The sequence below is a fragment of the Eulemur rufifrons genome, chromosome 24 (assembly GCF_041146395.1).
Source record: "Eulemur rufifrons isolate Redbay chromosome 24, OSU_ERuf_1, whole genome shotgun sequence".
Lineage (NCBI taxonomy): Eukaryota > Metazoa > Chordata > Mammalia > Primates > Lemuridae > Eulemur > Eulemur rufifrons.
Window position 1 is genome coordinate 26,669,312 of NC_091006.1, and position 13,028 is coordinate 26,682,339.

The following is a 13,028-nucleotide window of genomic DNA, read 5'->3' on the forward strand; positions in this document are numbered from 1 at the left end:
ATTAATGTTTCTTTACAGCAACATTCTCTGTTTTCTTTTGGCCTTCATAATCTCTTAGTCACTAATACTACAAAAATAAGGAACCTGATATTTTGTATTCTCTATACATATGTAAAAACAACAACCAAAAGCTTCATTCTCTTTCTTTTCTTACAGAGCATCTAACAAGTAAGCACAGCCACTGATGTCAAGATTTATTTTTACACCTAGAAATAAGAAAATATGTCTGAGTCTTACTCTCTAAAACTGCATATCCTCTTGCAAGATGTTTGAAAATCTTGTATCTTAGCAAGATCATTTTACCTATGTAATGCATAGTATTTTTTAATCAGAGTTTGGAGATAAAAATCAAATTTCTTTTGTTTACTTAATTCATATGAGTTCCAACTTATAAACCATGCAATTTTCACTTTTTTATACATAAAACATTAAAATGCACAAGCTATACTCTGATACTCTAATATAGTGCATGTGGTCCATTTTGTGCAAATTATTTTGGTTCTTCTGGGGTTTTCTGGAAAAAAAAAAAAAAGCCAGTATAGACATACATCTAGAATAGTGTTATATAATTTGTAAGGTCACTACAAATGGCAGGACTCACACTGATTGTAGTGACATTTTTTTTTTACTTTTTTTTTTTTTTCTGTCTTTTTTTCACTATTTCTTGTTTATAGGAATAAACACTGAAGTATGAACTGACCTTGGGGTGGGGAACCTGTGGCCCTCTGGCCACATGGGGACTTCTAGTTCCTTAAGTGCTGCCTTTTGACTGAATCTAGATTTTACAGAACAAATTCTTTATTAAAAAGGGTATAGCTGAGAAAGATGAAGCTTTTTTTGCCTCCTTTGGTGCTTAAAAAAGAACGATCTTGAAATCTGAAGGCCACAGGTTCCCCACCCTTCTAGAAGCATGTTTGGTTGTCACAACTGAGGAAGATGTTATTAGCATTATATTTAGCATGTAGAGACCAAGAGTTCTTCTAAGCATCATACAATGCACAAGCTAGCCTCCTGCAACAAAGAATTATTCAGCCTAAACATAAGTAGCATAAAGATAGAGGAGCCCTGTTCTAAAAAATCTAAATAAAACCATATTCCACAAATATTAAAATTTGTACATGAATGTCACCGCTATAGGAACATTCTCATAGTTTCTATTTGTGAATTTCAGGAAAAGTAAATCATTGTGATATTAACGTATAATTTAGAGGTCAATAAAATAAACTAAATAAAATTATAATATCTTGATTACAGCATTTAACAAACTACTCTTTCTCATTAACATTCACAATGTAATTATTTTCAGTATTCTTAAAACATATATTCTGTTTACACTTATATAATATGGTACAGATATTAAAATAGAGCCAGTTCCTTGCTTATCTATCAGGGTGTTGCTAATGCTCTGCTGGGAACGCTCTCATGTTTTCTTCTCCATGCCTCCTGCCTTTGATCTCTGGGAGATTCCTCCGTGTTCATTTTTCTCAGCAGCTGAATCTGAACTTGTTGGAGTGCATGCTTCCTTAGTGACTGAACAGTTTCTTTAGACTGCTTTCTGCTGATACATGGTTGACAGCAAGTGTTACTTGAGGACTGGACAGAGGCTTTTTTAAAACAAATTTCTGTTTCCTTTGATAATAAAATTCCTTCAATAAAACAGTAGGTTTCTAATCCATCTTCCTTGTTCACTTCCAGGTGGAAATTACCACACTTACAGATCCATTTTTGACATAGATTTTAAGCCTGCTGACTCTTCTTTATTTACTGCTTTCTATATCTAACCCATCCATTCATCCTTCATTTGAATTGTGGCAACCCTAGGGCTGTCAAAATTACAGGGTTAGATGGCATTACTCTCTAATCAGAATTTTGTCATTGGGCTGGTCCCCAACATTTGACCAAGACTACCTAATAGAAGTCTGTTTACGATGATCCTTAGTAAAAATATTTTCTTGATTTGGTAACTTATGAAATTGGCTGCCTTACTCTATTAATTTAGATTATAAACATAACAAAAATGTTTGCACATGGGAAAACTCTATCCTTCAATCATTTCTTATGTACTTGTTGATTCTTTTGTAGCCTCTCTAGTTTAATAGTATCTTGTTAAAACAAAAACAAAAACATAAAACACTAGAACACGTATATACACGTGAATAATCTGAATTTTTGTAGCATTTATCCTAGAATTATGGACTTGATATATTTATGATATGCCTTCCAAGATGTCATAGAGTATTACTAAAAGATTTGTCATGGAATAACAAGGAGCACCTGGTTTCCAGCCTGGAATATTTGTTTCTTTGCTAGCTATAGCTGGAGTGCTAACTCATGACACATAGTTTAGTTTTTCTTATGTCAGTAGCCTACTTCTAGGTACCAATTCATATGTTAATTAAGGTATGTGGTACACTTCCTTGATAATGAGACCCCCAAATCAAGTGACTCAAATAAAATAGAAGCTTATTTATCTCTCACCTAATCTTCCATAGACAGGGTCGATGGCAGAGAACTACCTCTAGTCCACAAGTCAAATGGGTTTATGTTCCTTTTTTGGTATTTTCCCCTTTTTATGCTATTCTTCCCTAGACTTTAGCTGTCATCCACACTGCTCAACCTTCCCAAATCACATGTTCTATCATGTAGCAATGTGAAAAGTTAGAAAGTGTAAGTCAAGCAATTTTTTAAATATAAAATCCAAAATTTACACCCTTCTGTTTATATCCCATTGTCCAAAACTTAATCATATAGACATACTTAACTCTGAGTGAGGTTAAAAAGGATTCAAAGAAATCCATTCTGCTACCTAAATATTGAAGATGCTATCATATATAGAAGGGCAGATGAAATGGATGTTGAAGTACAAGCAGAAATCTCTGCTAAAATGTATTTCTAAAGAAGCTAGAGGGTTGGGGACGGCCATTGAGAAGTTTGATGTATAATCACTGGTTTGTAGCCAGGACCATTTTATATGGTGATGAGACAAAAGCAAGCTGCCAACTTATTCTAACATGATTGTATTTCAGTAAAATGAACAAACAAAATAATTTTGTTTACATATCAGTGACACACTGGGGTGAGGAGGTGGAAAATGGGAAGGCATGATTAGCTTGGCTTTTAGACGTCTTTCCCTACATTGCTTCACATGTTATAATAATAACACTTTGTAACAGTTGTAATTTGAAAAACAACAAACAAAGAAGGTTTTGAGAGGATCTTACTATAAGCTATGTTGAATTTTCAAATATAGTTATTAGATTTCATTATTCAAATAATTGACTATGCTGCTCTGTATTCACCAAATAATTAATGAGTGACTATTATATGCAAGAGGCTATAGAAAAGGCTAAGGATACAACCATGAATAACTTAAAAATTATTCTTGACCTTAGGAAACCTGTGCTTTAGTAGCATGTGTAGAGAAAGAACCAAGAATTTAAAGGTAGAATGATCTGTGCTCCACTAAGTCAAGTACTGCACTATAAACTATAAGAGCTCTTGGAAGAGTCACTTAATTGAGAGTTGGGGGCTGGGGGAAGTCTCTCAGAGAAGTAGTGCTGAGGTGAGAGTGGAAATATCTGGAAGAATTATCCAAGGAAAGAAGAAATAATGTCATTGGAAGAATAATGGGCATTCATTAATGCCAAAAGAAGAGACACTTGGCTTAGAAAGATGATATGGTGAGAAAAACTGCTCAGTCCAGGTAAGAATATTCTAACAACATGAGGTTATTTTGAGAAAAATACATCTTAGTTTGGTTATAAAAGGCAGCTCTTAAAGCTTAAAAAACATTCTGGGAAGATGGCTTCCCAATTTTGCATCTTTGTCTTTGTTCTCCCTTAAATTCCCTCTGTAGAAGGATGTATAGAGTTATAGAGGTTATATAGTATAGAGGACAAACCAGTGAGGACGCATATGGGATTTTGAGTTCTTTAGAAATGTGCAGAAAATATGTTCACTTCGATAGCACATATACTAAAATTGGAACAATACAGAGAAGATTAGCATGGCCCATGTGCAAGGATGACACTCAAATTCGTGAAGCATTACATATAATTAAAAAAAATAGAAATGTCCAGAAGAGAAGGAATATAAATGCAAAAACTGATGGGCAATCAGCAGAAAGAAGTTTTGCCACTTATTGAGGACTAGGCATTTGAAAGTGGATTTCAAGATTGATCAAGAATCAAACTAAGGTTGGTGTATTCAGAAAATGGCTTCTCTTTCCTATTTTCTCTCTGTATGCTTTGGAACATTTAAATGATTTCTCTTATCCCCATATAGTAGTGGCTATCCTGGTGGACTACAATACTTTTGTTGTTGTTGTTTTCAAAAGAGGACAGCTTCTCCCTTAGTTTTGCTTTAAGGGGATGAAAACCTGGGAGGCCTCCAGAGCTATGAGCTGCAGCAAATAGGCTGAGATACATTAGTATCTTTTTCTATTCTTTTCTTTCTTAATTTGTTTACAAAATAAAAGAAAATACAGTGTGTTTTATCCACACCAAGTTTTCTACATATAGAGAGAGACCGCTATAGTTTTACTATATAGATGCCAAAGGAAGATGCAATTATATAGTGTCAAAAGAAACCAGACTCTTTGAGGACACTTAAGAAGAAATAATATAGACATATTTCATAATTAAAACAGGTAGCACCCTGAGACATAATCAAAATAGCTATCTCCCTGAAGTAGAGTTTTTTAAACAACAAACGATCTGCCGAGAAGACTCATTTAAAGCATGAAAACGCTTCCCAAATTCTTACTTTTAAAATTAAGCAATTTAGAAATATAATAAATTATTATTAACTATAGTTGCCCTGTTGCACTATTGAACACTAGAACTTTTTCCTCTTATTTAACAGTATTACCATTAACCAACACCTCTTCATTACCCCTTCCCACCACCCTTACCAACCTCTAGTGGCCACCATTCTATTCACTACCTCCATGAGATCAATTTTTTTAGGTCCCATATATGAGTGTGAAAATGCAATATTTGCCTTTCTGTGCCTTGTTTATTTCACTTAATTTCCGCCAGAACTGTGTTAATGACAGTCGTAATTCTCATAAACACACAGACATAGACACACACACATACATACACAGTTACTGAAGTCAAATTTAAACGTAATGATCTACATTTGGCTGCACATACAATTGTCAAGTTATTTATTAGCTTAGGTGAGAGTGTTTCATTCAGGCACTTAAAGACCACTGCTTCTCAGAATTTCAGTTTTCTGGAATGTTATGGGCACCAGATGGTCTTGTAACTTGGCTGCATAGTGTGACTATGTGTTCAGAAGACAGGTTGGCATAATGTGTGAGAACAGAATGCAAGACAAAGGGAAATGCTGGCCTACTTACACACAATCAAGTTCTCTGGAGAAAAGAAACGCACAAAATTATATGCCCCCTTCTCTGCTTAGATGGCACCATTTTTCTGTCCAGTTGCTCAATATGGGTAAAACCAGCCAAATTTCTAAACATAAATGAATTACTTAATTTCTCTTTTCACATGACAGAAAGCTGTTTACCAATACATTGTACACTGGGATTCCACCTTAAAGATGAAATGGTTGATTCGTGACTCTATTGACAATGCTTAGAACTTGTATGTGATGTATTTCTGTCAGTAATGCTAAAAAAGGATACAGTAAAGAATGAATTCAAAATTTACTGGAATATCATGTTTGGGATACAAGTTTATCTACATCATTTTGTAAATTCAGCAAGTATTTTTTATGTATATTTCAGGACAGGAATTTTAACATCTGTAAGTGGAGCACATAAGTATATTTGAAAATATAGGTTGTGGTATCACCATTACTTTTAAATTAACAATATGGCTTTTTTTCTTCCTAGAATCTTTGGTTTTACTTCTAGAAACTATTATCAGACACTCATTAGGGTAATAAAGCCAGTGCCTGGCATGGTTCCTGTGACAAATACGGTTTATATTTGCACAGCTGAGCTTACTGAATAGAATACAATATAGCTCTGAAATTATTGAGTGTCCATTGTTTGTTTTTAAAAATAATTATATACTTAGATAATAAATTATTAACATCGTATAAACATATATGTTATAAATGCTGGCATAAAAATTATAACATTTTAATTGATGGCATTGGTTAGATTTACCCTAATGCTTCTATGCTCTTTTTTCATTAAAAAATTTGTCTTTTTTTTTTACTAAACAATTCCGTGACTTTTCTTGTGTATATTTAAGGGCTACAACGTGATGTTTTGCTATGCATATATGTAGTGAAATGATTCCTTTACAATCCACCAAATGAACATATTCATCACCTCACATAGTTACCTTTTCAAATTTTTTAAGGTAAAATTACGTGAAGTCTACACTATTATTAACTATAGTCTTCATGCTGTATGTTACATCTTTAGATGTGTTCATCCCATATAACTGCAATTTTGTTTTCTCTGACCTACATATCCCCATTTCTCCTCTATCCCTTTCCTGGTAACCACTATCTTCTCTCTGTTTTATGGATTCAACTTTTTTAAAAAAATTGCATATAAATGCTAGTTAGCAGTATTTCTCTATCTGTGTTTGGCTTATTTCACATAGCATAATGTCCTCTACATTCACCCATGTTATCAAAAATGGCAAGATCTCCCTCATTTCTAAGGTTGAATAGATCTTTCACCTCCTTGGTTAAGTATAATCCTAGGTATTTTATTTTCTTTGTAGCAATTGTGAATGGTGTTCAGTCTTTGACTTGACTCTCAGCTTGACTGTTATTGGTGTATAGGAATGGTACTGATTTGTGCACACTGATTTTGGAACTTGAGACTGCTGAATTTATTTATCAATTCTAGGAGTCTCTTGGTGGAATCTTTGGGGTTTTCTAGATATAAGATCCTACTGTCTGCAAAAAGTGGTCATTAGACTTCCTCTTTCCTGATTTGAAAAACAAATGCCACATGTACAAACTATTAAATTAGAACTAACTGATCAGCACTCATGTGCACAGATGGAAGTAAAACTCAACAGAAATCAAGCAGGGAGAAGGGGTCAAGTGGGGATGGGTGAAAACCTACCTAATGTGTATAATGAACACTATCTGGGTGACAGGCACATTTATAACCATGACTTAAGCATTATAAAAATGATCAATGTAACCAAAAATATTTGTACCCGCATAATACTTTGAAATTAAAAATGGGCTGAATAATACTTCATTATGTGTGTGTGTGTGTGTGTGTGTGTGTGTGTTTGTGTGTGTATGATTCTTTATCCATTTATCCATCAGTGGACTTGCTAGGTTTTATGTTTTAGAAAAATGAATGGGTTTGAAGTAACATTTGAATCAGGGAAAACAGAAACTTACTGACTTGGTCTGGGTGAGAGATGATAACAGGTTAACAATTAGTATAGAACTATCATTTCTGCCTAATTATAACTAGCAAACAAAGATAATGCAATTCCTCCATGATCTCAATAAAGAATGTGTCAGTTTCAGTAATACAAAAGTTTTATATTTATAATATTATAAATTCATAACACTTCAAGATAAATTTGTAAGATTTCAAGGGCCTAACACTTCTAAATCCAGATTTTAAGATGGGTATGTGATGACAATGGAAAGACAAAATATATTTTTTCATTTAACAAATAGGTTACAAACTTATCTTCAGGCATATATGTGAAATACAATTTTAATTGCATAACTTAGGGAATTAATACTGCAATGTAATATCTGACGAGAAATACAAGAATGAGAGGAAGCTCACTTATTTCCCACAGAAGAGGCATATAGTGCACTTGCCCCTTTATTGATGCCGACACTGATAAAGGCAAATCATATCAGCAGGGCTAGCGACTTGGAGTGTGAAACTAACAGATGCAGAATGTACTGAGCAATTATCCATGTGATGATTAAAAATTCAGTAAAGTAATGTGCCTGTCACATTTAATGGAAGGCAACATTTAAGATAAACAGACTCATATACATTTGTAATATTTTCCTTCTCTTAAAGAAAAACTGGAAACACAGTATCTTCCCATAAAGTAAATATGATTCAATGAGAACTCACACTTATGCTTATAAATCAGAGTTCTGACCTACATGCGGATTTGCATAACCTTTTGGAAAGTCTATGATGCTTACATAAGCAAAATATAATTAGAATGTTGAAAAATATCCAATTTAATTAGTCAAAAATTTTGGAACTGCTAACTTCAATTTGGCTTTTCAATATAATTGTATCTGATATGAAGAGTTCTGGGAATCACACTTTAATAGGGACATAAAACAAAGTTTAAAGTTTATCAATCCTGATGAAAAGTCAAAATGTGGTCATAAAGTTGAAAGATCTCACTATACTTTGATAAAGAAAAGATTTTGGAGTTGTTTTCAAATATACCAATATTTGCATCTTGGCTAGTTAATTCAAGTTGCTATCTATCAACGTAAAGAACTGTGACTAACAGAAGTTTCAGGGTGATGTCAGTTCAAAATAAGCAAAAAAGTTTCATATTCTCAATGATATCTAAGTATGGAGGTACAATCAGCAGGAGAGTGAACTCCCTGCCAATGAAGGAGTTCAATCATACAGTGATTAACATTATACAAAGAACCAATCAACTCTTTTTATATATTAAAAAAATTTCTTTCCAATAAGTGGATTCCAATGTGTTTGGGAACATGGGCTTGCATTTTTAGTTACCCTTTGATGACTTAGTCGTGGATGTTAGGGGATATTCTCTTCCATCAGGTGAAAGGCTGAGTTCTAAGAAATTTTTTTTCTTTCAGGAATAATCAGTTTTCTCTGGGGGCCTAGAGCTCAATTTATGTTTGAGGATAGAACTACTGAAGGCTTTCCAGATTTAATGCAAATACATTTGAAACAATGGGCATAAAAATAATTCTGGTTACCAAAAATTGACAATGAATCAAATGTTTAGAAAAAGTAGTGTTTTGAAATATGGAGATACTTTCCTTAACATAGTGAGGTCAGTGAATCTTTGATCCAGAGTCAAGTTTGTAAACAAACATAGCTGAGAAATTTGTAAGTTTTACCTGTATTTTGGCTACTCAAATACTATATATACATACATGCATACATATATGTGTGTATGTGTGTTTTATTGATTTATGTGAACTTTGTTAGTATGAGTCCATTTGTGTAGTGACAAAATCAAATTTATAAGCTTATAAAGCTGAAAATAAACCATAGTCTATACTAATTATATTCAAATAAATAAAATTTGAAAAGTTTTTCATGATCTTCCAAATGGTCATTTCTGGTAATATCTAATGTCATAGACAATTATGGATAAAGCTGCTATAAGCATTCGTGTGCAGGTTTTTGTGTGGACATAAGTTTTAAATACCTTTAGGTAAATACCAAGGAACACAATTGCTGGATTATATGTTAAGAGTATATTTAGCTTTACAGAAAACTGCTAATCTGTCTTTTAAAGTGGCTATGCTATTTTGCATTCTCATCAGCAAGGAATGAGAGTTCTTGTTACTGCATATCCTAGCCAGCACTTTTTCTTCATAGTGTCCTAGATTTGGGCCTTTATAATGGGTGTTTAATTGTATCTCATTGTTGTTTTAATTTGCATTCCCTGATGAGGTGATGTGGAACAGGCTTTCACAGGCTTATTTGGCATCTGTGTGTCTTCTTTGGTGAAGTGTCTGTTAAGATCTTAGGCCTGTTTTTTAATCTGACTTTTTATTTTCTTACTGTTGTACAAGATATCTATATACTTCAGATAACAGTCTTTTAACAGGTATGTTTTTTTGCAAATATTTTCTTCCAGTCTGGTTTGTCTTCTCATTTTCTTGAGGTACCTTTAAGATAACACAATTGTCTCTGTAGCACCTGTGTAGAAGTTCAGATACACCTCTCCTATTCACCAAAGATTTATTTAACCAGCTATGTGAAGAACTCCTTAAGCCCCATACCAAAGAAAAGTGGAAAATCTTTCTTGCATTATATTCTAAATTTTTATTGCTGTTGAAACAAAGAGAGACTTATTTAACTTTTGTATGTCTCAATTTTGAATGTTGTTTCTTGTTTTTATGAAAGATTATTTTTTAGGTTCTTGAAATAATTAGAGATTATAATTAAAGTTCTAACTGTCCTCTTTTCTTAACGTGGGTGATCAATATGATTAAATGATAGCATGTTTATATAATGCTCTAATTAACCCTTTTTTCTGGGAAGAGTTGAGGAAGACAGAAGAAAAATATGTAACAAACTAAGGGCCAAGATATTTCTGGACTACATAACTGAGAGGCCAATACTTATTATATACAAACTTCTAGAGGCTTCTTGTTGTGTACAACACTGGGTCCTGAAGTCACCACGTCACTGCTTTACATAAATCAAACCTTTATCTGTTTTAGTAATTCTACTATACTTGTCTTGCCTAAATAATACAAGAGATTACGTTTTCAATATAATAGATATTGGAGTATCAGGGTGACCACACTTGATATTAAATCTTAAAAACGATTAGGGGAGAAGTTAAAATTTTCCAAAATAATGAAGTAAATGCTCTAATAAAATGTGAAATAGCAAGAAAAAATAAAGAGGAAAAATATCTCTAGAATATAAGAACAGGTAAATAAAAATTCTGGGTAGAAGTATGCACAAAGGGGAAAAAGATAGTGTAAATGTCACACAGTACAACACTGACGTGCAAAATATATTGATATATGAAGCTTGGAAAATGGTTGTGAGCTTGGAACTTTGAAGACAATTATTTAGAATTTATAGCTCAGCCTTTAATAGTGATAGTGTCAAAATAAAACTTTAAAGGATTCTTTCTGCCTGGTGAGTATGATAAAAAATACCAATTCTGAAATAAATTTATGACTGTGCAGCATTTCTGATATATCTTCCTATTTAATGTTGCCTTGGATGCAATGTTATTTTGAAAACTCTCAACCAAAGACCCATAAATTGATAAAAATGTTAAATAATGTTTTTCTGAACAAACATTTTTAAAAAGAAAATTTATATTCTGGATGCAGTCATTTACTTTTCAAAACTTATATTGTGATTTTGCTTAAATAGTATAAATCATTTTAATTCTCTCGAGTCTCTATTGCTTTCAAATAATCATTTTAATTACATTCATGTCTGATTCTAAATAATATTCTTATAAAAGCTACTTTAATACTCTATCAAGCACTTGTATTGTTCTACTACAATGCACTTTCAGGTGAATTAATAAAAGAATGAAGACATTTTAAAATAAATGGAGATTTATTGAATATTTATAAACTAAGATAGAAATGTTAGTTTATCTATATTTTCTTGGCTTTTTAACATCCAATCTACTGACCATTGGAATACTGTGATGCAAATGCAATTCAGTAAACAGAAGGCAATATTGAAATACTTTTTTTTTAATTAATAATATAAACTTTATCGCATCCTATGGAATACATTTCATCAAAAATTTGCTGATTATTTTTGGCAGAAGTTCCAAGAACAGGAGTTAAGTTCGCAGAAGCAATGTGCGTTTTAAAAGCTTTATGACCTATAGTTATTCTTCACAACAGGATGAGGCATGAAGTGCTATGGTATCATCTGCATCTATTGGAATTATTCCTGTTTGACTATGTCATCATCTTGCAAATAGAAGATAGGTACTAAGTGGTACATTTTGAGTTTCCTTTGTTATGCATTTCTTTCAAAGTAACATTTATGTCAATATACTTAATACATAGGCTCTCAACCAGCATACACAGGTATTAAAAAGTTAAATCTTGCTTACAAAAAAGTCGTATTTCATTAAATATGAGTTATAAAACTATTTTATTTTATCTATTATTTTATGATCAGTAGGGTTTTTTTGGAGGGGGGAGTTAATTTTTTTTATTTCAGCATTTTACAGGGGAACAAATGTTTAGCTTACATATATTGCCTTTGCCCCGCCCGAGGATCAGTAGGTCTTAATGTTGATAATAAGATAAAGGCTTTTTCGCAAAGCCACCTAAATCTTTTCTGTTTTATTTATTATACTGACAGCTACTACATGAAAAGAAAAGCTATGCCTCAAAGGAATGCATCGTAGAGGAAAAATGCAAGGAAAGGGGGCTTTCAGATATAATTACATGAACATTTTTTTAAATTTTTTATTTAATTATGAATTAATAAGCTTTCTTTTATTGGTAATTTTTATCTCTCTCTAAAAATTGTGCCATTGTATTTCTCCTCTACCTTATGCTTGAAGGACCATTGTTAGGTAATGGGCAAAATAGGTTCGTGGTTCAGACTAGAAGATGGACTCTAGATCCAGGATCCCTGAGTCCGCATGTGGGTGGGCTCTATGACTTGTTGCTGTGCAATTTTAGACAAATACATTAATCATTTTGTTCTTTAGTTTCATCATCAGAAAAAAGGGTATAATGATAGTACATTTTTCATAAGACCCTTACAAGGATTAAATGTGCCTATTACAGAGTGTTACATTTTCTGTTTGCAATCATCATCATCATCATCATCATCGCCATTGTCATCACCAAAGCTATTCTGCAAACATGAAGGAGAAATAGGAAGCACGTGTGCCTGACTCCTAGCAGGGGTTCGGCTTCCCAACTTGTTGGAATGGCCGCCCAGCACGTTGCTACCTTTTATGAGAAATAAAGCTCTCCTTTTTCCAGGTGGGGTGGGGGTGGGGGCGGGGGGAAGGAGAAATAAAAATTTTCCTAGACAAAGGCTGGGGGAATTCATCACCACCAGACCTGTCTTATAAGAAATGCTAGAAGGAGCTCTTCAGTTTAAAAGAACAGGATGCTAACATGCAACAAGATATTGTCTGAAGGTATAAAATTCACTGGTAAAAGTAAGTACACAGACAAATTGAGAATACTCTCATATTATAATTGTGGTGTGTAAAGCACTCTCATGTTTATCAAGAAGACTAAAAGACAATTCTATCAAAAATAGTAATAACTACAGCAATTTGTTAAGAAATAGGCAATTGAAAAGATAAATTCGGGCAAGAGAAAGTCAAAATATATGGGGGATGGAGTTAAAG

General features: G+C 33.0%; 1 non-coding gene across 1 annotated transcript; it reads left to right on the forward strand.

Moving 5' to 3' along the window:
• Positions 1-3,953: 3,953 nt before the first annotated feature.
• Positions 3,954-4,058, forward strand: LOC138375238 (U6 spliceosomal RNA). Its single transcript, XR_011231481.1, has one exon. It is a non-coding gene; the product is annotated as a U6 spliceosomal RNA (small nuclear RNA).
• Positions 4,059-13,028: the final 8,970 nt, after the last annotated feature.